This window comes from Cygnus atratus, chromosome 1, assembly GCF_013377495.2.
Source record: "Cygnus atratus isolate AKBS03 ecotype Queensland, Australia chromosome 1, CAtr_DNAZoo_HiC_assembly, whole genome shotgun sequence".
Taxonomy (NCBI): Eukaryota; Metazoa; Chordata; class Aves; order Anseriformes; family Anatidae; genus Cygnus; species Cygnus atratus.
In genome coordinates, this window is record NC_066362.1 from 66,703,149 (window position 1) to 66,729,195 (window position 26,047).

The following is a 26,047-nucleotide window of genomic DNA, read 5'->3' on the forward strand; positions in this document are numbered from 1 at the left end:
GAACTCGTTTTGCTACCACATCATGCTCCAATGTGATGTATACTCTTAAGAACCTGGAACAAACATGTCCAGCTTTAAACCCTTTGAGCTGTTTGCTTTCAAATTTTGATGACACCTTTCAAAGATGCAAAAAGGGCTGGAACGTGCCCTGAGTTTGTAGCTAAAGACAGGCCTATGTTGTCGGGATGCTGGAATCATCCTGTGAGTTCTGACCCTGCTTTCTGCTGATGGTGCGTGATCTTATCAGAGTCATTTAACCTCTTGGCCCCTGTGTCCATATATGTTGGAAGATAACATTATAGTAGCTGTATTTTGTAAGGCTGCTGTGAGGGTCAGCGTAAGTTGTACATGATCTGGAAAATATATAGAAGTGGAAAAGTAACATACATGGGTGAGAGGCTGCAGCAAACCACATTGTATGACCTGTAAGCTTATGTTGTCCAGGCTTGAGGAAACTGAGGAGCACTATCATTAAAAATTGTTTGTGTATAACCATTTTTCACCTTCTTTGCTAAACAAAGAGGGGAACTAAATCAAATGAAGTGGATGAACTTTGTCAAGTGTAGCCCCTGCAAAGTTCAATAGATGACCACTGAGAACACATCTTAACGTGTCCAAATTTGCTTTGTTTTGCCCAGCTGTTGATTTTTATTTTAAGAGACCTGAAGAAGCAAGCATGCAATCAGCTGAAAATCTGAAAATCTTGAAAAAAGAAGCAAGCCTGTCTTTTGTCTAGATGTGTTTGTATCAGTGCAGTATAAATGCAATATTATAAAAAAAAAAAAGAATAAAAATACAGCAGAGCTAGGAGTGGAGCATGGAGAGAATAAAACATTAGTTTTACATATACTTCGAACTCATGTAAATGGTGACACGTGACAAATGCTTCTTCTGAACCCAGGCTGGTAATCCACTTCCTGGCACAGCATATGGATTTACTAGATTAAAGAAAACTGTGTCAGACCCCGCTGCATGAAGCTGATGCAGCCAGAAGCAGATTTATCCAACTCTCCTCCGCCCATCGTCTCTGTGAAATACAAAGCTGGTGAAGTTTTAACTGCAGAAATATCCAGTTGATGTTAACTTGTGAGTAGTTGGTGTTATTGGTGGTATATACCTTGTGAAGAGCTCTTTGAGTGTTGTAACATACCTGCAAGCCAGGCTGATTCATGGGAAGTCTTTTTAATCAGGAGTGGTAATGTTTATGAGAGTTGGGAAATCTGCAGTAATGGTCCCTGAGGCGTAAAAATACATCAGTGATTTACAGTTTTACTAAGCCAAATTTATATTTGGAAGTAAATGTTGTGAGGTGGCTGATGGTAAATTTAATAGGGAAAAAGAGTTTTCTTAGGGATGCTTCAAGTGTATATAGCTGGTTATAATCTGGCAGTTCAAAAATTACAAAACCAGTAGTGTTGAAGTTACTGCCCAGGTGAAGGCTTTTGCTATAGACCACAGCTATAGTTTAGGAGTGAAAGGTGTATGAAAGTTTAGAAAAATGCAAGGAAGGTGTGCTAAGGTGCATCTGCTCTTGGGGGACGGAGGAGGTTACAGGTGACTATTCTGCATTGCCCACCACACATCAGATTAGGACAAAAAAGATGGAAATGCACCCCTGGAGCTGAATCCACTCAAAAGAAATAGGGAAGGGATGGAGTCAGAAACACTTTCATTCCCCTTTTCCAATGTTATATCTTGCACATAAAGGAGCTCTGGTTTAGGGCTGCAGTTCAATTCTTGCACAAAACACTTCTATTGGATTTTGGCCTAAGGTGAACTTCCCAAGAAAAGCTACTATCTAGAAGATATTCCAGCTAAAATCTTCTGAGGGCTATTTGAAAATGTTGGCATTGTTTCATCTGAACTGTGATCCAGCTTTAAATATAAGAGGAACATACAAGGTTCTGACTCAGATGTAAATGCCTTCTCTCTACACTGTCCAGCTTGCAAGTAAAGTGAACAAACAGAAAAACATCCTAATCAAGCAACCCCCTAAATGACCACTTATGAAAATAAAAAAGTTGTATAAAATTTGCGTTTGACTAGACTAATGACATAACCATAGATAGTTATGAGCAGAAGACAGTGTTTCCTCAGCAGGGACAGGAGATTGTGCCTGCATAACAACACAGAAAGTAGAGATGCACATTGCACTTGCTGAAAGTGTAGCCTGTATTTGGCTGGGTCTGAACAGCATTTGCAGAAATCCTTCCTGCCATAGTAGTGTTGTTGTCAGTCTCACAACTAGCTCAATTGTTTAGAAGAGATCTGGGTTTGGAGCCTGGTCACCACAAAGGTCTTCCAGTGCTGACTTAGTAAACCCCACGGTCGCCTAAGTATTAAGTTGAGCTACCCAGTTATAGGCAAAAGACAGTTTTGCTTTAAACTAAGAGGGTCTTGGACCCTTACATCCAGCTCTTTTTAATGTCAGGTGATTTATGCTAAGGGATTCACCTGTATGAAGTGAAAATGCCTGTGACAGCAGTAAGGTGAGGTGGATGGGCCCACACGGAATTCAGGTCTGTTCTAAGCCCGCACACAAGTCTAGATGAGCTGGCCACAGCATGGACCCAAACTTCAAAGGCTTCAATGAATTTCAAAATAAAACAGCAGGAGATTTTGGGGTTTTGTTTTGCTAGAGGTGAGCCAGCACTATGAAGCTGAGATCTGAGCATGTTCTGGATCCAACCTGCAATTCTATGTGTATGAAGGCAGCTATTTTGAAGCACTGATCGATTCTGGCTCACCTATGTTCTTCTTGGGACAGAACTGGGGTGTTGTTTTGGATGTTTTTTTTTTTCTGTAAACCTCCTTTCATATGCCTCACTCTGTTATGTAACAGAGTGGACTGAAGAGTTACTACTACTTTGTGTTTTGGGGAAAAGTCTTTCTACTGCTGCATTTTTTCCCCTTTATCTGTTCCAGAATTTTAGTTAATCAAATTCTTGGCAAGATGATTAAGTAGCTTGGATATAAAAGAAGATTTTGTTTTATGACTTAATAAAAAGTGTGGATGTGCCTGTGAAGTTAAGGGTAAGCAGATCTCATGCTCCAGAGTGGAAGCTGAATGCTGAGGGATTTGGAAAAGAATTCACCTGTCTTATCCTGCTTGTTATTGCACAATCTGATCATTGAATCATGGGTTTACCTTCTTCTGAATACCTCATAGCCACTGTTGGAGTCAGGATAGTGAAGTTGGTAGGACAGCAGCCACAATGGTTATCGCTGATGTTATTCTCATGATCCAAATAAAAATAACAGAGCAGAGCTCAATAATAAAAGGAATAGTATAAGTAAATTAAATATGCAGAGAATTTTCAGTGAAAATAGTAGTAGTTAGGGGGAGATTTTCATGGGCAGGAAATAGTCACTCAGTAAATGTCAAAGCTAGTAACTGGCCGTTGTATCTCTTTAAAGTCTCTCTGAATTTTCAGGTTAGGATATTTTTGCTTTAAGGAAAAGAAATGGAGTTAATGGACTTTAAAACTGTACTCTTGGCAAAAATAAATTAAAAAAAAAAAAGTCTGCATCTTGAGTTCATTATACTTCTATAGCTATTCCAATCTGGCATTAGGTTGGGGTTTTGTACATTGATTTGATTGTTATCTATGGTTAACATGGTGTCCATAGTCAGTATTTTGGGTTCTGGTTTTGTTACATGTCATTGATTTTTGATACCTTTTGGCTATGAGGACATACTGACTTGCCAGATGAATCTTTAGGAATCTTTCTCTGCAAGTGCTTCTGTGGATAAGGTAATAACTGTGCACTTCCTTTCCCTTCCTGTGGTCTTTTGATGAGCTCCAGCTTACTGCTGTTCTTGTTCAAGACACACGTATAGCACTTATACTGAAATTCTGGCAGGTGGTATTGCAAAATACAAATTCTAGGCTAGAGAAAATGTTGGTAAGTAATCCAGTCTATCCTATTAGCCCAAACGAGAGGTTCCTACTTAAATGATTTTTGAGTGGTGTACTCTGTTCTGAAAGTGTCCCATGCAGAGCTTTACGGTTTTCCTCAGTTGACCTGGAATGGTGTTTAATTATCCTTCTCCTCACATAGTTTCTCCTAGTGTCTTAAGTGACAGGGAAACTCCTAGTTTCAAGGTTTAGATTACCCATCTAATTTATGTTATGTTTTGTCCTTCCCTCAGTGGATATGAAGACTTTGTCATTCTCTTCTCCCTTAACATACATGAGGACACTTACCATGTCTTTTAGGCTCAGCACACCCAACCTTTCCAACCTCTCCATGGGGGCTGTGTCACCTAGACCTCTGATAACATTTGTTGTCCTCTTCTGGACCCTCTTCCAATTCCCCAGCTTTCCCAAAGCGATGTACTTGCAGATGGACTCAGGACTCTAGCTGGGAACTGATCAGTCAGTACGCGTTAAAAAGGGAGCATTATTTGTAATTGCTGTGTTTAGAGCCATATGACATTATTTCTCCAGTGAAATACGCTATCAGCCCTGTGTGTTGGGTTTTATTTATCTATTATAAGAACTGAGAACTACTGCCTCGTTTAGTAGTTCATTATCTAGTGTTTGTGAAACCAATTACTAAACTAATACGACTTTTGGAGAGATCTGGCCTGTACATTTAGAATTCTCTAAGCTGAACATTGCCTGTTTTTGCATGTTTTGACACTATTCGATAGTGCCTTTACTCACAGTTCCTATCTTTTATAGGATTTTTTAAAGCAATTAATAGCAAAATATATATCAATGAAGAATCTTGTTCTTCTTAATAAAATGACTTAGGTTGCAAATATATTCAGGCACATTATGACCAAGTGGCTTCATGGGAGATGTCAAACTGAAAAACAAAATAGGCTGAAATAGGGAGGCAAGCCCTAGAGCAATGAGGGAAATGCATATGAAATGCTTCAATGAGTTTTTGAAAGTCATTAGGAGAACAGCAATTAGAAAAACACTTCAGGAGAGCAGGATGGATCTGGAGCCAAGTTTCTTTAGCACCTATGGGTGTGCTTCATATTCATTTTTAATATCTGGTTTTATAAATCTTGAGAAGAACGTGGCAACGCTATGACAGAAGAGCAAACATGTTTTGTTGAAAGTGGAGCAAGTCCCGTGGAACGTAACATGTTATTAGAGTAGAAGCCACACTCCTTCCACAGAAGAGGAACAGCTTAAGGCAAGGTACTTGCTCCTCTAATCCTCTGTTACTTCACAACTGAAAGACCTTTGGAGTCTTTGAAGTGAATTTAACATAGCAGTGAGGGAATCATCCAGATCTCCTTACACTTGGACTCCTGCAAGCTTCCTAGACACTCAGATGAATGCTAATGGGGAGGACAACCTGTACCTCCCCCACCCAAGTATTAATTTAACATCGTGTACATTGGTAGCAAAGCAATTGTCAGTTCCTAACATCCACTTGTCACAGTTTGAATATGCTGAATTCAGTATAGCAACCTTGTAGTGAAAGGTTCATATACGTTCTTTCACCTTCATTTTGAGCCGACTTCTACTTTGTAAAGGAAAGAGGAAATGAAAAAGTGTGTCTGTTATAACTCTGCAGTAGAGCAAAATCTCTGGAAATGAAAGGCTAAATAAATACAGAACTGAACTTTGTATTGTAATGAAAGATAACGGTGAGAGTTCAAAAAATATCTCTTACTCTAATTAAGTCTCTAATCTTTTGAAGAATATGAGTTTTTTACATTATTTTCCCAGGTGTGAGTGTCCAGCCAGAGTATCCATGGTGAACTCTGTCATAGACAGGGAGCTCTGTGTGGATCAAGCTGAATGTGAATGTGGTCAATGTGCTGAGAATAAAAGACTTGCTAAAGGAATAAGCTTTCTTGCATTGGTGGCTGGCTAGCTACAGTATTCATCTTTACAAATATCAAAGTTCACCTCTTAGGGTAATAACTGATACCCTGCAGACTTTCAGTGTGCTAGGAATAGGAAGTAACTGCTGTTTCAAACTTTCCCATGCACCGAATGAGTAAAGACATATGTTTTTAAGCTTACCACCTTGTCTTTCTTTTTGAAAGTGTGCTGAAAGTTTTCTGTCTGACCCCAGAAATACCTTGTGCACATTACTGTGGTAGATACATAGACCATTTATGTAGTATGAGCTTTTACAAACTGTTAACTGACGTCCACAGAAACCTGAAATAGGCTTTCAAGTAGGTTTTGGGTCAAGATCTGAATTACAATAAACATATTGGAAACTGTCAGGTATGCAAAGGTGAACACTTGTTTTCCTCTTCACAGTGTAACAGAAGTGTAAACACATTTAATATTTGCTTAGTAATGTAATATCTTATTTATATAGACTTATGAAAAAAAATCAAGTGTTTTCCTTTTCCCTTCCCACCCTTTCCTCTGGGGCATTGTTAGTGTGTGTGCATATTTGATCTGATCCAAACCCAGGGAACTGAAACTTTTTTTTTCCACTGGCTGGATAAATTTTGATCATTTTCCCAAGTCTCAAACATGTCCGTCCTGTCATTTTTCTTTCCTCAGATATGTCTTTGAGTTCTTGTCTCTGTTACAAAGGCCATATTGGATATTCAAGAAACATTTAAACAGCACTGTGGATGTTGAAGTCCCCTTCTTACTATTAGGTCATGGTTCAGTGATAACATAAATTGTGCATTAGGGCTCCTAATAATTAGCAAGAAACATTGTAATTTAGACATGTAATGCAACTCTGGTATGAATTCTCTCTGCTAATTCATATCACTAGCAAGGAAACTGACAGGTTAACTATGCTGGCAGGATTTTTGGTGGATTAGATGTTGCCTATGTTTGCAAAGCTGTCACAGGGCTGGTATAAATGTGTAATGCTCTGTAAAAAAATAGGACAATAATGTGATCACAGATGGTTGGATTTGCAGTTTTTGGTGATGTGTATGCACAAACCTACTGACTGTGAAACCTCAACCTGTCTCAGGTAACTAGTCAACCACAGTTAAGAATTCAAACTACTAACTACTTTTTTTTTTTTTTTTTTTTAAATTGTAGTTGAATTAGTACACTTACAGGAAAGAGTATGTGAATGAAAGGAACAACTCAGTTACCATCTTTTATGAAGCCTGGTGTTATTTATGCCCTTCAAGCTCCGTAAACACCCATTAAAACCTCGGTGTATGTCATCAAATTTTTAATGCTGTTTTAATTATATAGCATCTGTCTACTCTTGAAATCTGGTTCAGATGACTAAAATACATGTGGAAAGAGGGAGAATAATTTTGGATATTTTATGAATGACAACAATGAGACCTTAGATATTAGTGTCCCTATTTTTTAGTTTGTGGTCTTGACGTTTCTAGGTATACCTGACAGACTAGGACATCACAGTGTTAACAGCAGTTATTGCTTTTATCATACTGGAGGTGTTGCCTGTGCTTGCAATAACAACAATGGTGGTAGGAAAAATAAAATGAGTTTTTTAATGGTATTTAGATAAAGTTGACCTTAGAGTTGAATGCCGTAGCTCCAGTGATGTGCCTTGGCCACAGGTCTTTCCTGTCTCTCTAAATAAAAATAAAGCGAAGCCAGCTAAAACACATTGCCAGTTAAAAAGACTCTTTGATGGGGTACAGCTTGGCAAATAGAGAGCTTGTTTGCATCTTAAGAGGACCAAGGTTATCTTGGACAAGTCATTTCCTCTCACTGTTTCAGACCTTTTCTCTCTCTCATGTGGAATGACTTGAATAGCTTGTGCTAATTCCCTGGGATCTGATCCTCTAACACCTTACTGAGGCTAAACGTGCAGCAGCTTGAAGCTGGTTTCAGCACTTTGTTATTGACCTCTTCGTTTCTAGGTGGATTGCACGGTGCTGGCTTGATTCATTCTGAAGCCTATGTCGCGGTGAGGCAACCTTTCAGTTAGTATGTTGGATGCTGCATATTCCATGGTTGATTTAGCTAGGTTCGTGCAGCTTTCCATACAACTTGCAGCTCTAGAAAGAAATTTATGGGTTTGAATGAGTAACCAGTTACACGGGGCAAATGGCACTGTCTCAGATTACTGTATGAAAGGAAGTTTGGGTTTACCACTAATTGCAGATAAAAATTAATATTTGCAAAGGAGACATGTATGATTTATTTGTAAGTGTTTTCTGTTTCCATAATGAAATTTCCTTTGGGTTTAAGTACAGTCATTTGGAGGAACAAGCGGAGGTCTGTGGCTCATTAGTTTCTGGTGGTTGTCAGAAACCATTAATCAATTGCCCCTTTTACCAACATAGGTCCTAATTCAGCAAAGCATTTAGGCACATGCTTAACTGTAAGCATGTGTTTCAGACCATTTTGCTAAATCAGGGCTTTAATGTGGCTCAAGCTTGCCACATTTCTTTTCAAGTCTAAGGTTACCCCGAAATGACAGCAATAGCTAATACATCAGCTAAGATGCCATGTACCTCCCTCACCTGTCTTTCTAGAAAGTGACAACCAAGGGGAAAAAATGGGTAAATTTTCGCTCTACCCCTTTTCTCCCATACCCATCAAATTTTACCTCGAACAGAGGCTTCTGTACTGAATAGTATGGCATATGAAATGGTAGCAAGCCAGGATCAGACTTGGTAGCCTGATAAGTCTAGGTAGGGTACAAGTACATCTTGAGAGCTGTCAGAAATTACAGCAGTCACTAGACCAGTATGACTTTTACATATCAGCAGGACGTTGGATGACTTGAAAGTATAGGGAGCCAGTCTTACAGTCCCTTCAGGATTTGGTTGTCTGGGCAGACGGTATGGTCCTTGTACACTTCCCCCCCCCCTCTTATGAAAGCCCAAACTCCCAGCAACGACAGCTGTGCATCACACAGACTGGTTCATTACTGATTTTGCAGTAGGGATGCTGCCTGTTGAATCATCAGCACCACTTTTTGATGGACGTGAGTTTCCTTTGGATTTCCTCCTCTGAAATGTTGGTGCCACTCAAACTTGTTTTTCTTGTGAATTCTGACATCATTTCAGCTTGAGGTAGTATGTGGGAAGGAAAATGACTTCAGATTCATGTTTCCATTTTCTTCCCTTTCTGTATTTGACAGCATCAAGAACACATGATGGAACACTGCATGCAAGCCTTTGCCACACACATTACACAGATGGAAATGTCAAATGAGCTTTGCCTTTCAGACTGAAACAAAGCTTTCATTGCTCATAATGGGCCCTTTTCTTGATTCTAACATGCAGCCACTAGTTTAGTGTGGAAAATTTTTGCATGCCTCCTTTGACTTTCTATCAGTATTTTCTCTAACTCTATCCTGAAGAAAAGAAACTGAAACACTCCACTATCTGCACTTGGTTAATAGTTTGGTACTACACTTGTGGGGAACTTGAGAACTGTTATTAATGAAAAACATCCCAAGACCTCAAAGATATATCATCTGTGCACATGAGAATGAGGGGGCAACAGGGGAAGAAGCACAGATGCAACCTTCCTCCACTGCTCCTACCCCAAACCCTTTCCCCAAATCACATAGCAGAGCTGGGCAGATAGGTCCTGTCTTGAGTCTCAGGTCAGCTTTCTTTTGGTGGTAACAGGGTATCTTTCAAAGGCCCAAGCTGTCTTCTGTAGCTTGAGTCATAATGGTGGCAGTGGCTCCTTAACATGCTTTTCCTCTGGGACCCTAAATAAAAATGTCAGCCTGCCAGTGGTGGAATTATTTTGATAAAGGACTCTTTTGCTCCTCTAGCATAAATTCCTGAGACAGGTAAAAACAAAGAATTTCTGTGATGGTTTCTTAATTTGGAATAAGTTCCTTTGATTTTGGTTTTGGAAAGTCAGAGCAATAAGTCAGAGCAATAAAATGGAATTTTTAAGATAGTTCACGTTTTTTCTTCATATCTTGGTCATGTTGTTGTTTTGAATTCCTAGTTGTTTTGTTCTTTTTTAACGTGCAAGAGGGGGCTTCACATATATCTCTGTTCTGTGGTTTGCTGAGCACCATGTATTGGGTGTATCACAGTTCTGTCAGGAGCTGAAGCTGGAGACTTTGGGCAAGACTGTGGGCAAAGGAAAAGTCAGTCATTACCACTCTGAAACAGTCATGTTGCTACTTAAAGACTGTTGCTTTAGAGGAAACGGCACCTCTGAGGAAAGGGATTATTGATAGTACACGGATTACTTATTTGTTAAGATGAACCATCCAGTCCTGCCAGGTCCTGAGCAACTATACGTGGCCCTGGAAACAGTGAATCCTTGGGCATCCATAGAAGTCACTCAGCAACAGCAGAGATTTGATCATGAGTAATTAAATAAATTCCCTGTATTTGTTTTTAGACCTTGAAGTTTAACAAAAAAGAAAAGGGAAAGCATGTTCAGGGAACAAAAGGAGAAATAGTGGGCTATGTGTGATTAATACAGCTTTAACTTTGCTGTCTATGATGACGGTATGCAGTGATGAAGGGGATGTGTTCTGTGATTTATTTTCTTCTACTTTAAAGTAGTGGAGCTCTAAAAATGACTAATGAATCTCCTTTCAAGGTTCATATCTATGACCTAATTCATATGCGCAGAAATCTTGTCTTTCCCCTTAACTACAGCAGAAAGTTGAGGGTTGCTCATCTAAAGAGTGTTAGAGGCCAAAGCAGAGACCCTGGACAAGATCCAGCACAAATAGCTGCATTCCAGTGAAAACAGGAATCAGATGTACAGGGCACATGATAGTCTAATTGGCCGATGCTATTTACCATATGTTAATTGCAAGTGTTATTGTAAGTTATGATGTTGATTATAGCAATAATTACAGCAGTTTCTTGTAAGACGCTGAGTTGTTAAAAAGTCTGGTAAAAGCAGTTGTTATTATCTGGGTACCACTGAAATTTGTTCTTTACAACAAAGCCTTTTTTAATGTGTATTGTTCATATCTTCAACTGTTGCAAATTGTAATATATAGGACTAGCTTACACTAGATAGGTGATTACCTAAGCAGCTGGCCTGTTTTACTTTTATATTATGAAAGATAGTATGTTTTGTATGTTTGCATACTGTATTTTGTGCAACATTTATTGCAAGATATATGTGTACAGTTATCACAGAACAATTGCAACTGGAAGGGAACTCTGGAGATTTTGTAGTCCAATGCCCCTGCTCAAAGCAGGGTGAGCTAAAGGAGGTTGCCCAGGCTTGTGTCGAGTTGGGTGCTGAATATCTCCAAAGATGAGGACTCTACAACCTCTTTGTTAAAATTCATACAGTTCTTTCTTGGCCCATTTCTTTCTCAAGGTCCTTCTGACAGCAGCACAGTCATCTGGTGTACCAGCCACTGCTTCCAGCTTTATATTGTCTGCAAACTTGCTGAGGGTGTGCTCAGTGCCATCAGCCAGCCCATTAAAACAGATGTTATGCAGTATGGGCCCCAGTGTTGACCTCCGGGGTACACCATTAGTGACCAGCTTCCAGCTGGACTTTGTGACCCTGGTCACTACCTTCTGGGCCTGGCAGTTTTTCCAGTTTTCAATCCACCTCTTTGTCAAAGAGATGTTATACCCTATGAGACACGCGTCAAAAGCCTTACTAAAACTGAGATAAATGACATTCACTGCTCTCCCAATCTCAAACAGACTGGAAAAAAAAGACTAATTTGTCCATGCATGGAAAGGTACATCATCTTTAAATGTAAGTGAATGTAACAAGAAGTAAAAATAAGGTTATCTAGACCAAGGATAAATTTTTTTGCAATCTGAAGGTGATAGAATTTTTCCAGAAGAATTTTCTAAGATACAAGGTACATGTATCCCAGTAAAACTTATGAGGCTTGGACACTGAACTGTCATTCTCCCTAGAAACCTGCACATTGGCCAAGCCAAGTCCCTGTCTATCATAACTTACTTTTGAGCTTGAGAGCAAGGCATGGGTGGCATACTTAATGAGCCTCTTCCAGAGTTCTATGATCAAGGCTTCTAAATTTAGTACTTTTTTTCCAAGTTTACTTTATAAGGGGCTGGTAAGTGATCACAAGAATTTACAGTGAAGTTACTGGTGTGAATGATGTATCTTACAGATACCAGTGGAAAATGACTGCTCATTAGGAATAATTAGCAACCCACTAACATGCTCATTTCTATTTAAGAATATATTCTAGCCCATTATAAACAATTATTACTAGAACCCTGATAATTCTTAGCAGCTTTGTTTATTAACGTTTAATATCAGTGTTATCTGTGTTTTGCTTTCTGTTACCCTACCTCCAGAAAGAAACTCTTCATATCAAGAGTTTGCATTTGCTCCAGTGAAGTAGAAGGGTTGCCCTGGTTTTAGTCACCTTTTAAATGTCTAGCTACTTGATGCAGCCATCTGTAGACATAAGCAGGCATCATTCTCTTAGTTGCAAGGAGCGAATAGTTCAATGCATAGAGCATTGTACCCTAAGTAGTGATGCCATGATGTTAATGGAGCTCAGGTTGCATCTTGTAGACAAATTTCACTTGGCAGCTGAAAATCAGTCTTTTGACTGTACAAAGCATGTAACAAGGACTGAGCCTCTTATCTTGTACTGTCTGTATGTTGTTGAGTTATCTTATAGTACAAGAAAGAGTAAGAAAATGATCAAAACAATGGGCTCATCCTTCAGACAAATCTGGCAGGTACACTGCTGTAGTTCCTTTCTAGTACAGAGAGGTCCCAGGATTTATCCTGCCGGGAGACCAGCTGCAGCTGTGGTCATGGTAGTAGTGTGGATCATTAAGACTGAGCGATGTGTCTGCTGTTCTCCACTGCTCACATTCTGGAAATGATCTCTTTGGAAGTAGTTGTGCTGGCCACTTTCACATGGAACACACAAAGATACCCCAAAGAGAACAGAGCCAATCATCTGATTGCACTAATGAACATGGTGGGGAGGGAGCAGCAAGCACAGGGACAGTCCTGTGACTTTTTTTTTAACATGGTCTTATTCTCAAAAATGTATGGAAAACCTTACTGTTGGTGCATGCTTGCGGACACAAGAGTTCTTGTCATGTGTCACCATGCTTCCCTTAAAACACAGTGCTGAGGTTTCCCTTTGCATTTACGTTGGAAAGAAGATGACATTCTGTCCATGTTCCACAATCAAGTAGTCACCCGGCACCATGCCATTATAACAAGCTTTTAAGATGTACCAGAAGACAAGAGAAAAAAGCTTTTCTCCTTTAAAAAAAATAAGAGGACAGTATTTCACACAATCTAGTGGACAGTGTGTATTGCTTTGAGAGATTGATTTTTTTCTCCATTCTCTCAAAGTGGAAGGAACTCAAAACAGGGGAAATTGCTGTGTTGAAGGAGAGGCTACTTTGATTTATGTCATCTTCAAAGTGTTCAGACTTCCAGTCACACTCTAAGCTCTCACACTGAAATAACTATGTCTACCCAGGGATTTGTAAGGGCTTAGCTGCATCTGTTCAGAATTGTACCTCTCATTGAAGTAGTGCAGTGTTCCCTTCCTAGCAGAGGTGGTTTGCATACCAGGCAAAGACTGCAGATGTAAGAGCAAACTTGAACTGGTTATACTTTCCATGATTGTTTTTTGTGTCTGTGTGCGTTTCTGCTCTAGCAAGAAAGCTTACTTAGATGGTGCAGTCCACAGTTACTTGGCTGTGGACATGGTACCAGGAAGATGAAGCAGAGGGTACCCAAAGAGAGCAAAAACCATCATGACTGCAAAGTATGACTAACCAGTCTGTGCATTAGGGCCGGTATTTGAAAATAGTGACAAATCAATCTCCAGGGAAATGTGCACCTCTGGGAATGGGACTAAGTCATTTTCATGAGTGTTTGTCCTAAAACTAGGAGAAGTTGGTTTGCAGCTGCTTGGTCTGCTCCCGAGTCTTAGGCCACAGATACCTCATGGAACAAGTGCAAATAATTGAGGAAGATTTGAGACTTCATGTCAGAGTGTAAATATACATACCATATACCACTTCTGGATGCATGCAGGGAATATCTTCCTCTTTAAAGGAAAGGAGGAAAATAAGGGGATACCTTTCAGCTTTGTGACCCGTTTTCAAAAACTACAGTGCAGCAAGAGCCTTTAAAACCATGGTACATATGCAGAAAAGTTCTATGATAAACAATTTCCAGCTTTCTCGCAGATGCTTGTCTGTAATTTTATTAGATCTGTCATGAAATGAGGATGTTGCACAGTTTGGGAGGCTGAGAAATCTCAATAGTGAATAGAGATTTTTAACCATGTATGATCCTCACAGATGTTTGGTCAAATTCCAAGTACAGGTGATCCTACTTGCAGTTCCAATAGGGAACTAATGATACTGCAGCTGCTTTTATATGCTTAGAACAAGACAATACTTGGGGCTTGTCTGAAGCTTCCACTCTTTTCTCCTTCCTTCTCTTCCCTCCTTATGGTTTAGATGTCTTTTATGGCTAGATAAAGAAACTCTTTACAGAGTGTGCTTTGCTTTTGGCTCAAACAAGAAAGTTGACAGCAACAGAATTGTTATTTCTAGCAGAGACAGCAGTTTATCATCTTGTATCACATTTGTCGCTGCCCTCTCTCCCTTTTCAGAGCATACCACTGAAATAATTTGACAGAAACCAGTTTTATGTTTCTAGGAAGTGAAGCATTTGTTTCTTTTTTTTCTTTTTTTCTTTTTTTTTTTTCTGTAAAGAAAACCAAATGAAACAAAAGCTGGTTCACTATTTAACACACTAGGAGGCCTCCATGTAAGGTCTTCATTCACAGGATGTCTGTGACTGTGTACAAGTTATTTATTCTTTCTTTGTTACAATCAGCCTATTGCAAAATGAGAATAGAAACTACTCTGTTCTTCATAAGGTTACTGTGAGATTGAAAGCTGTGAATCACTCAGTATTGCAATGAAAATAATATGGATACTGTAGAAACAAAATTTTTTACTTTGGTTGAATGTTGACTGAAAGTGATAAAAGAGATATTTGTGAGTCTGTGTTGCAAGAAACCACACAAAGTTAGCCAGGGGAAGACAGAATATATTACCTGAAGCCTTCCCTGTGTGGAATTTCAACCATGTTCCTCTCAAACTGGGATTCAGCTCTTTTGATTTCCTATAGACGTACAGAAGGCAGGTAACGCTGGGTGGTTTACTGCTAGAAGGATCAATAAAGCTGCTGCCCTACTCTGGCTCCCTGGATGGAAAATGCAGCCAAACATTAAGTGGGAGTTAAAATTGGTTCAGTCTGTCCCTAACTGGGCTGGCACAGCTGCCACTGCCATCTCTGGTACTCCATCAGCTTTGCAGATCAGTGAAAGACTTTGTTCTATGAGACTATTAATCCAACATCAACACTTAGAAAGACTCATAATTACTTGTTTGGTTGCCCCCCACCCCTTCCTCTCCAAATGCATCATAGAAAAAGATTACCACTCAGAAACAGAAGTGGGACCATATTACTAATTTTCAGTCTTGCTGTTAAATAATGAATTTGTAATATCACATAGAAGGATAATTTCTGCAGCACAGAACCAGCATGCTAGGCATTTCACTGCAATACCAAAGTCCACGGGAAAAAGTCATGGAGTACTGCCTGGAGGAATTATGTTGGCCATTCCAAATTCCAGCTAAGGAATCCCTAGATGGCAATTATTCAGGCGTTTTCTGCTCTCTGGTGGGTAAAAGTCAAAATCAGAAAAATATCTGAGATGATGAATAGCTTGGAGGAGAACAATCTAATTGTTTTGACGAAAGCTGTTTTGTCAATTAAACTCAGAGCTACAATACCAGCCATCTAACTTCTCAAACGTTCATTCTTTTTTTTTTTTTCCTTCTTTGATTATCTCTCTTTAATCTTCTGTTTTTGAAAAGATAGGTAGAATGAGCCCTGCTCTGTGAAATATTTGTTGTTATAAGGCTTTTTAGCAGTTCATCTATCTGACAGTAAATCAACACAGATTCCTTCTCTGTTGGTGTGTGGGCCTCTTTTATAGATGCAAAATCAAGCAGTGCAGATCATCTGCCTTTGTTGCCAGTAGTGGGGACAAGCAGAAATGAGAATGCTACAAATACAAAAGAATAATATGATAATATCTTCAATGTGACACTATGCAGCTTCAACCAGAGTCAGCCTTAAACTGGAGGAGCTGTAAGAGTTGCTTTGAGTTTCCAGTATGATGGCCCCAGCTCTAGTTTATTGTCAAACTTTTACATGCTATTCTGTTCTTAGGCTGGTCTCATTCCCTCTGTGCCAATTGTTCATAGAATCATAGAATATCCTGAGTTGGAAGGGACCCATAAGGATCATCGAGTCCAACTCCTGGCACCACACAGTTCTACCCAAAAATTCAGACCATATGACTAATACCACAGTCCAAACGCTTCTTAAACTCTGACAGGCTTGGTGCAGTGACTAATTCCCTGGGGAGCCTGTTCCAGTGCGTGACAACCCTCTCAGTGAAGAACCTCTTCCTGATATCCAGCCTGAACCTCCCCTGCCTCAGCTTGACACCATTCCCACGGGTCGTATCACTGGTCACTAAAGAGAATAGATTGGTGCCTGCCCCTCCGCTCCCCCTCGTGAGGAAGCTGTAGGCTGCGATGAGGTCTCCCCTCAGTCTCTTTTCCAGGCTGAACAGGCCAAGTGACCTCAACTGTTCCTCATACGTCTTCCCTTCTAGACCCTTCACCATCTTTGTAGCCCTCCTCTGGACACTCTCCAACAGTTTCACGTCCTTTTTGTACTGTGGTGCCCAGAACTGCATGCAGTACTCGAGGTGAGGCCACACCAGCACAGAGCAGAGTGGGACAATCACTTCCCTCGACCGACTAGCAATGCCGTGCCTGATACACCCCAGGGTACGGTTGGCCCTCCTGGCTGCCAGGGCACACTGCTGGCTCATATTCAGCTTGCTGGCTCATATTCTGTTCTTCCCATCTTTTTAATCTTTGATGCTTCTGTATCCCTGACAGTCTTCCTCTGCTTTTTACATCCTCTTTCCCCACAGCTTTAATTTTCCACATATATTACATTGTGTGTTTTGAGTGTTTTCCGCAAGTATAGGGTAGATTTCTCCGTATAGCTACTCATTCTGTCAGCTTTTTTCACTCAGCCGCCACTGGGAATGTTATCCTAGTCTGCATAGATATATGGTCTTATAGGTAAAGCACTGGGACTACAGACACCAAATTTCCTTTCTCTGACTTGTATCAAAACAAAAAAACCTCATCTGGTGGCAACTTCACATCAGTGTCATGATGCAACATTTATTCTGACAGCGTAGGCCTCTTCTGTTTGAGCTAGAGTATTCGCTCTTTCAGCTGGAAGAAGTCATAACTTGGCATCCTTCCAAGGGATGAAGTTAGGAGTTGCTTCATATATGAACTATTTGATTCCCATATTTCCAACTGGACTGGAAAAGGAAGATGGGGCATATTCAAACGGGAATAATATTCTTTGAACTGTGGTTTTGTTATATTATGTGGTAGGAGAAATTAGTGGAGTAGGGGGCTATCGTTTAATTTAGTATATTTCTACAGCATAAATATCAAGGAAATCGTGAGGCTGACAAGAAGGTTATGTTTTAAAATAAGAAATACATAAAACTTAAGCATCAGTCTTATTGAATTCTACTTAGTGAATGAATCATGGTGTCTATATGATACTCGACTGTTTATTGGTCTAATGTGACCCTTATAGAAAGACTGATTTGGGCAAATGGCATCAAGACTTAAGATTAATAAACTCCCTGAGTGTTGTTAACAATGAGAGCTGACAATAGACAACATCAACTAGTTTCCCATGAGAAACAAAGGAATATCAAAGGGCTATAAATAGCATTCCATTTTCTGTTTGCCAGATGAAGATGTGACATGTGGCTGGTTTTAAATGTTTTGCCCATTTTGGCACATGCTCACATTTTCAATAGTCTAGCTTCCTTGTCTGAGTTTTAAAAGACAGAGCAGTAGAGCCTCCCAGACACTTAAATCACATCAGAATCATTGAGTTGTTCTTCACTGATACAACTGCTCTTCTAGATTAAAGGCCAATGGCATTTCTGTGTAACTTTATTGCAAATCTTTCTTCCTGGACAGTTCTCTTACTTTTCATTTGTATTTTTGAGTTTCTCTTTGTCTCTTTGGTTCCTCTGTCCTATTCGGTATTTGTGTGATTTTACCCTCTGGCATTATACAAACAATAGAATGAGCCTCCCAAAGCTGCTTTTTTTTTTTATATATTTTTAAATTATTATTATTATTTTTAGATTGAGCTATTGTGGATCTTGAAGAAAAGCAAAAATGCTGTAAGAAGGAGAGCAGAATCCTCTTTAGTAGTCAGATGGAGGAAGTACCTATTTTGGTAGTCAAATAGTCAACCTATCTGTAAAAGGAAAAGTTTAAATGAGAAGTCTTTCATTCAGATCTCTCTGCTTTCATGTAACCCTTAGACTCAAGCTGCAAGTGACCATCTGAAAGACAAAACTGCCCCTCTGACCATGTTTAATTCAACTAAATTCTATTCTTACATGGAAATTCATGTAAAACTGAAGGAGGCTGAAGCACGGCATGTTTAGGTTCTGCCAGTGCTAAACTATTCTTCCCCTCCTCTCCCTCCCTTCTCTTATTTTCTAATGATGAATCCAATTTTGTGTTGCCATAAAAGAGAATTAATGTTCACAGAATTAGTTTAAGCTCTGTTTCTCTGTTTCAAAACTTAATTACCCAGAAAAAGTCATTCTCTGTTGTATACTGTTGGTCACTAAGCTGTTGAAATATTTACATTTGGTTAGGATGAGGAATAACATTTGAGTTCCAAGGGATTTTTAATGTTTCTTTTTTTTTTTTTTTTAATATGGTTTGGGTAACAATGACTTGAACTCTCACTAGTTGCAGCAACATTTCTTTGTGAGTCAATGTCCTTGAGTCAAAACATATTGCTTCGCCTAATGTGGTTTTCTTTTTCTCTTCCAAAAAATATGCAAAGCATAAAGAAAACTGTTTTGCAACCCAGTATCTTCTTTCTCCTATGCTTACTGTTGCATTGCAAATAATGTGCGTTATGCTAACCTCATCTTCTGTGGTGGACTCCACATTTTTTCTGGAGTCGATGGAAGATTCAGATACTTGGGGAATTTGAATGTGAGTCAGCAGATGACGACCAAAGCTGAATAATAAAAATAAAAATATTTCTATCTTAGTTTTCAGAAATTCACAATCTTTCTGGAAATGCATAAAGACCTTGTGAAGTAGAAAAGCAGAGACACATCTAGCCTAATCCTTTGGCTAGGGCTCTTTTCAAGACTGAAGGTTTAAATATAACTCTGTGCAGCTGGGATGGAGGCAGGGTCTTTCTCTTGTGAAAATGTGGGTGAATCGACAATTCTGTAGCACACTGTTTTTGTTCAGGCCTCTCTTAAGAGTCACTCAGCATGGAATAAGTAATTAAATATTCTATACTCTTCACCAATGGACTTTTTTAAAATGCAAACTAGAGTGACTCCAAATAAATGCAAGCAAGTCCTACTCAAGAACACCACTTAGGGTGGTGATTTGCTATGCATGATGGTACTTATCTGTGGTGCAGGAGGTAGATGCAAATATTTTTCCTTTACCTGAGTTCTATTTTTCTCACCAGCTAGCTGAATGACTAATCATTAGAATAATCTTTGATTCAGCAAGAACCTGATACCTTGGTTCAGTTGAATAACAGAATGGATGAGGTTGGGAGGAACCTCTGAGGGTCATCTGGTCCAACCCCCTGCTCAAGCAGGGCCACTCAGAGCAGATTGCCCAGGACCGTGTCCAGGTGCCTTTGGAATATTTTAAAAGAAGGAAACTCCACAACCCCTCTGGGCCACCTGTGCCAGTGCTCAGTCACCTGCACAGTAAAGTAGATATTGAAGAAGGATGTTTCTACAGAAAATTTCAGTGATCTGTTTGGGGGGTGGAATTGCCCCATCAACTCCTCTCCTACATAATGTTTTATCGGAACAATTGCAACTGGTTCTGGTTAGGTGTTTCATATGAATTATGGTCTAAAACAAAAACAAAATGAAAATAACTAGTAAAGCAGATGAGGATAAGTAGAAGTTGATTAGACAAAATAAGATTCTGAAGTGTGTTGTGGAAGCAGTGTGGTGAAATGGTTGTGGTAAGGCTGGTCTGTGGCTAAGACTTTGGTAGGAGAAAGCTGTTCTGAGGATAGGCATGAAGAAGGCACACAAGAAAGGTATAAGACAGATGAATGAACAGCAAAGAGGAGGCAGCGTAATGAGGTAGTCAACCTTTCAAAGTAGTTAACCTTTAAGTCCTTGGAATGTATGAAAAGCTCGAACAAAGTCTTTGGATCCTTCAGTTTTTCGCTGCTAATGGGCAAACTCCTGCCTGTGTAGTAAGGACTGCAGAGAAACAGTGTAAGATCTTTAGTGGCCAATTTTCTTCTGCTCTTAGACACAAGAAAATTCCATAAAAAATAGGACAAACTCCAGTCCAGGCATGAATAAGTAGTGTGTTAATATTTGATTGAAGAGAAGCAAGACTGACCTTGGAAGGATTAATGTGGGTCTGTTGAAACCTTCGTTAAAAGGGCTGCCCAAAGAGGGCCTCTATCAGTTGCATGCCTGCAGTCTCAGGCAGTGCAGTCATGTGTACTTGTGTAGCTAGCAAGGTCAGCAGTGAAGATGAAATAATTAACAAAGAATTAAAAATGATAGTCTCTGACTAGTTTTAATCAAGGACGCATTCATGTGAGAGAATGAGAATGCCTTAAAAATTAGGCGGCTCTTTGTGGTGATGCAGACTGACCTAAATTTTATGACCATGGGTTTTCTGCAAAATCTATAAATACTTTGGAAAAGAAGAGGGAGGGGAAGTAGAGGGACGGAGGTAAGGAGGGGGAATGAGAATGAAGTAAAACAAAATTCTTTTTTTTTTTAATGGAATGCTAACCAATCCCTTGGCAACAAAGCCCATGTTTATTTTTAATTAAAAAAATAACATAGCTGGGTTGACTTCAGTTTTCCCAGCTGCTATTCTTCCATCACAACGGCTCTCTGGCCTGTTTTCCCTTGCTGATTTCTTTCATCATTTGCACTTAGCTTATATGTGTTACATAGATTTTATGTAATATTTCCTACTATTGAAAGTAAAGTTAACAGTCTAAACAAGTAGCTGGGGCTCAGTCATCTAGATTCTCATCTACAGTACCTGAGCATGCCCTTCCTTTTGGAAAAGTAACAGGTGTGACCAGGATAGCCTTTTTTTATGTGCACATTCCATGCTGTTTTATATGGCTGCCAAGTGAGGAAAGATTTAAACTGTATATTGAATTTATGAGTTGTAGTTCATTAAAATAAATGGACTGGGTTTGGCAAGGTTCAGGTATCACTGAGCACTGAGGTAGTGTTTGAAGGCTGACGAGCAGCCTTAGTGGTTTTTCTTTAGGTGATCGATTGCAAACTGCTAGTTTTTGTGTTTGCGCATTAGGTGAAAAGGCAGAAAATAGACACGCATAACAGGCCTTTTCCAACAACTTAATTTCCTCGTCCTGTGGGGCAGAACAGGAAGAAGTTGGGGCGATTATGATCCATTCCTCCACATGTCATGACAGAGCTGATGACTTGTATAGCGAAGATGGTGTCCGCCCCTAAAAGTTGATTCTTGAGTGACTAAAATTTAAGATTTCTGTGGACATTTAGAGGTCCCTGAATATTCAGGAGTATCTGGCGCTTTCTGTGGGTGTTCATAAGCTAATTAAAGTTGAGTTGTTAATGCTGTAGCCTTAAAGGTTCATATACTAGTGCCAGCAGCAATGGGAGCTGACAGCATCAAACTTACAATTATTCCCAAAGAGAAATGTAGTTGCTGGGGAAAACAAAAACAAAAAACAACCAAAGAACAGTGGTTTGTTGGGTCACTGGAACCAGACAATGGAAGAAGATATAACTATATGTATTAATTGCCAAACAATGTTGCCACTGGGACTGTCTTTGCAATGCATGATTTGCATTCTTTCCATATACAATATAGCCATGAAAAAAAAAAGTTATTTGCACTGTTTATTCCTGAATAAGTGGCAGCATTTTGGTGTACTATATTTTTTCCTGTGGAAATTTAGCTCTGCTCATATTGCCTCAGTTAGAAGCCAGAAAGGCAAGCACAAATGAATATGGATGATCCTAATCTGAATAAATATTGCTACCCAAGCATTTTTAAGGCCCAAAAAGGATTTGAAAGAGATTGGAGATTTCTGGAATAAGCAGCATTTGCTAATTTCTAGCTTATTGTTTTGGCACGTAATACTTTACCCCTTCTAAAAAATGGTTTACTTTGGGTTAGTACTTAAATATTTAATAATAGTCAAATAAAATGCAGTGCTTGTGGTCAGCTGAATGGTTTGTCCTAAGCCCTTTATAACAGATTACAGCAGTAGTGAAATCATGTGTTTTGAGCTGACTCTTACTAGGAGAATGCTAGAAGATTATCTTAGGAGGAAGGTGCTATGAACTGGAAAACCGAAAGAAAAAGGTATTCGGTACAAACCTGAAATAAATCCTGAAGCACAGAAAGTGGAACCATATGTTCCCCTCCATGAAGTTTTGGAACGTTCATTCTTAGAGTTACATTTTGGCTCGTTATAGAAATGTTCCCCAAGGACTAACCTAGAAAACTTGAATCAAACCTTCTGCACCCCAGGGGAGGCAGTTCTCCAGAGACTTTCTGCTATCCCATCTCCAGTGAAAATCCCATGTGAAGGGAAGCTACGGAAGACATTCACATGAACCTTCCCTGCTGAGGGAATGCCTTCATTTGCACAAAGCTCTTTTCTAAACTGCTTTATTTTTACGCGAGCTGTGAGCTCTAGGATCCTCAAATAGTAACTTTTAGTACTGGCACTAATCCTGTCAATCACAGTTCTTCTCAGAACCACCATTAATTAAAATTCCCTGAAGAGGACACAATTTGTAGAATGTTCCCTGTAGCTCCCTCTCTCCTGACACTCATCCCAGCAGTGTGTTCATATTCAATAACTGAAAAAGATGTAGAAGAGGAGAAAACCAGAGCTTTCACAAGACAACCTTTTTGTTATTACAGACTTATTTTGGCTGCACTCCTCTGCTTTTTTGAGTAAATTCCTTCATATGTCATGTTGAATGATGCTAGCAGCTGTCGAAATATGCTTTAAATCAGTCAGTTTCCATTTGTGGACTGTTGCAAGTGACTGTTTTCTGAATTATTATGCAGTAATTTTTAATGGATTATTAATACTTGGATCAAAGCTGTAAGCTTTCTGTAACCCTTTTCTAAATGGGACAGTACACCCCACAATTCTTGCAGTTGTTAGAGCAGTTGACAGTAGGTACTTTGAAAGTTTTGCAGCAGCCATTTGACTGGATATCTCAGGAGATGTAGATTTGCAAGGAATTTGGGACTTTTTATCAGTAAATATTTTCCCTCAGCAGCATGTTCTGTTGCAGACACGCCTGCACCCACTGCCAGTGATGTAGGAGAGTATATGTTCAAACTCTAGATGATCAAAAGGGATCTTTGATCAAGCTTTGATTTTTAAATTTAAAAATGTTTGTCCTTCCAGATCACAAATTGAAAGGGGAAAACCCTTCCTGTATTGGCTTTTCCTTCCTGCTCATGTTGCTGTAGTGTTGGGGAGACAGGTTTGCATGAGAACAAATGGCTATTCTGGAACAGGCTTGGCCTGTTTTTGCTGCCACTGATGTCCATGGGACAGCAGACCCTGTGTGGAGCAAGCAAAGAGCACAACCCCTCTTTTTTCATGTGGGCAGTAAGTGCTGAACGAAGCAGGAAGAGATGAGGAGTCTGGTTTTCTGCTAATGTGAATGCCACTGCGGTGTGGTTAGCAAATGGTTTCTGCTTAGTAGCACGCACATGGCCAAAGAAGGAAGCAAGTGCTATATTTGTGTGGCTGGGCATGATGTTCAGCCCGCATCTGCTCATATGTACGCATACTTGGCTTATTTGTTAGCCTCTGCTTTCAAGAATAACAATGCAAAGAACTTCTGCAAATGCAAAGTCTACTTCCACTAGGCATGAGCTGTATCTTGTCCTGCCTTTTGGTTGTGTTTAACTTCAGGAAGCAGTTCTCTTGTATTTCCTGTCTCATACCAGGCTGTGTAGAATAGAAGTCTGTATTTGTGGCAGTCATTATGTCCAAAAGTTGCTCCCTTCACTGAGGCAGTGTCACTGTCTGTGTAGGAGGGATGATCACCACAGTCCTAGGGAGCTCTACTGCTGAGGTTAGTGCAAGGATAACTGGCATTTTAAGGTGGTTGACAAGAAATATGGCATTGCCTGAAACTCTAGGTCAGATGAGTTGCTGTTTAAAAGGATTTCAGCAGCTTAGATGAAGGGAAGAGACAAATCTCTCCTTCATAGGCTCTCTTCTAATGTGTACGCTGTCTGGCATGGTTTTAAAGAACAATCATGATTATAAGCTCTGATTCAAATTGTAATTGAGAACATTCGTTGAGCAGCTTAGCACATGGGATGCAGTGTGCTCAGGGTGCCCCAGAGCCCTATTTTGGCAAACCATTCTCTGTACCGCTATGCCCATGGTGTTGGGAGGGGATGGAAAGTGGTGTCCATGGGGCCTCCAAGAAGTTGAACTGCAAAAGGTGGTGGGTGGATGTTGGAGAAGGATTTCTTTCCTCCCTGCTCTTCAGATCTCCAATATATTCTGCAGCTGGGCTGGAAGAGGCATCGCTGACAGCATGATTTTCCTCTTCTCTGACTCTTTACCTCCAGACCCTGAACTCATCTGGACAATCAGGACCATCAGCCTTGTATATTATGCAGCCTGTGTGGTTCATGATCTGTAGTTCAACCAGAAAATGTGACAGTGGGAAACCTTTCCCTGCAGCTCACATTCTCCATGTGAACATGTACTTATTGATATTTTTCTGCATCACTGAAATCCTCTTCACATGAGGCCACAGAAAGACAAAACTATAATGGACTGAGTGCTTCATAACATTTGAAAAATAATGGTGGTATGTACACAAAGCTACATATTTAGAAGATGAAAATATTTCACTGAAAATATCTTAATAGTCATTCTTCAGCTGAAATTAAGATGACACTTGAACTCCAAAGCCTTTCTTTAATAATATATTAATGTAACAATGTTATATTAACTTCTCTGAGTATAGCTCTTGGATCACAAGTTTATAACGTGTAGTTTCATCCCTCCTGTACTTGGCTTCTAAACTCTTTGGGAGTAAGAACTACCCTTTTGTTCTGCTTTTTGTATAGCACCCACAGAGATGGAGCTCGGCAATACTACTGCAGTCACAGTTCTAAGACTGACAGAAAAATTGGGAACTTGGGGGTGGCTGCTGCCCTCTGGGAAGTATCGCTCAGATAGAACAAACTGTCCACATTCAGCAGAGCATGTATGTGTGTGTGTAGCCTGAAGGCAATGGGCTTTAACTATGGTTTTAAAATTCAGCTCTCACTTAAGTGTAGTACTGCAGGACAGTTATTAGCTGGTTTTTATTTATGTCAAATGCTCATGTTGTGTTCTGATAAACTGCTCAGAAATGATTAATTGAGCAGTTCACAGGAGACAACACAACTCCCCATTTTAGGTCATCCTGAAAAACAAATTCCTTTGGCACCTGTTCGGAGAGTAATGGGTGCATGTGAGGCTTCCCATGCCCCTCTTCTGTGGGCAACACTTATTTGCCAAATGCTCTAATGAAAAGCCTTCTTTGTGCACATAGCGCGTCTGAGGAAAAGTTGAAAAGTTTTATTAAGTGTTCCCTCTAATGTCTTTGTAAGTAAATAAACTATCTGGCAGTCCTAACGTAAAAATTAAAAGGAGAAGAGGAGATCTGGAAGAAATGGATAAGCAAAGAAATACCTCACCTACACCATTTATTTAAAGGGGGTTTGCACAAGAGCCAATACTGAAATCTATGGACAAAAATTCCTGCTGTAACTGGAACGAGATTTATATTTCACATCTACTCTCCATCTCTGTGAGGTAGAAGAGTGGGTTGACGACAAAAAAAAAAAAAAAGGTGGAACCAGATTCAGGGGTGCCCAGTGAAAGGACATGATGAAAAGGACACAAGATAAAATACAGAAAATTCTATTTAAACATAAGAGGTTTTTTAACCATAAATG

The 26,047-nt window shown here is 39.7% G+C and overlaps 1 protein-coding gene across 32 annotated transcripts in view; it reads left to right on the forward strand.

Annotated features, from left to right (window-relative positions):
- The window catches only part of CALD1 (caldesmon 1), a 194,192-nt gene that overhangs the window by 47,182 nt on the left and 120,963 nt on the right, over positions 1-26,047 (forward strand). For 2 of the 32 annotated variants that reach the window (XM_050710822.1, XM_050710852.1), the window contains exon 1: positions 24,022-24,156. The exons of 29 other annotated variants lie outside the window; for them this stretch is intronic. The gene's annotated coding sequence lies outside the window, so the exon portion shown is untranslated. Of the gene's footprint in view, positions 1-24,021; positions 24,157-26,047 lie in introns of those variants that run through there. One more of the 32 variants, XM_050710896.1, reaches the window with a different exon arrangement.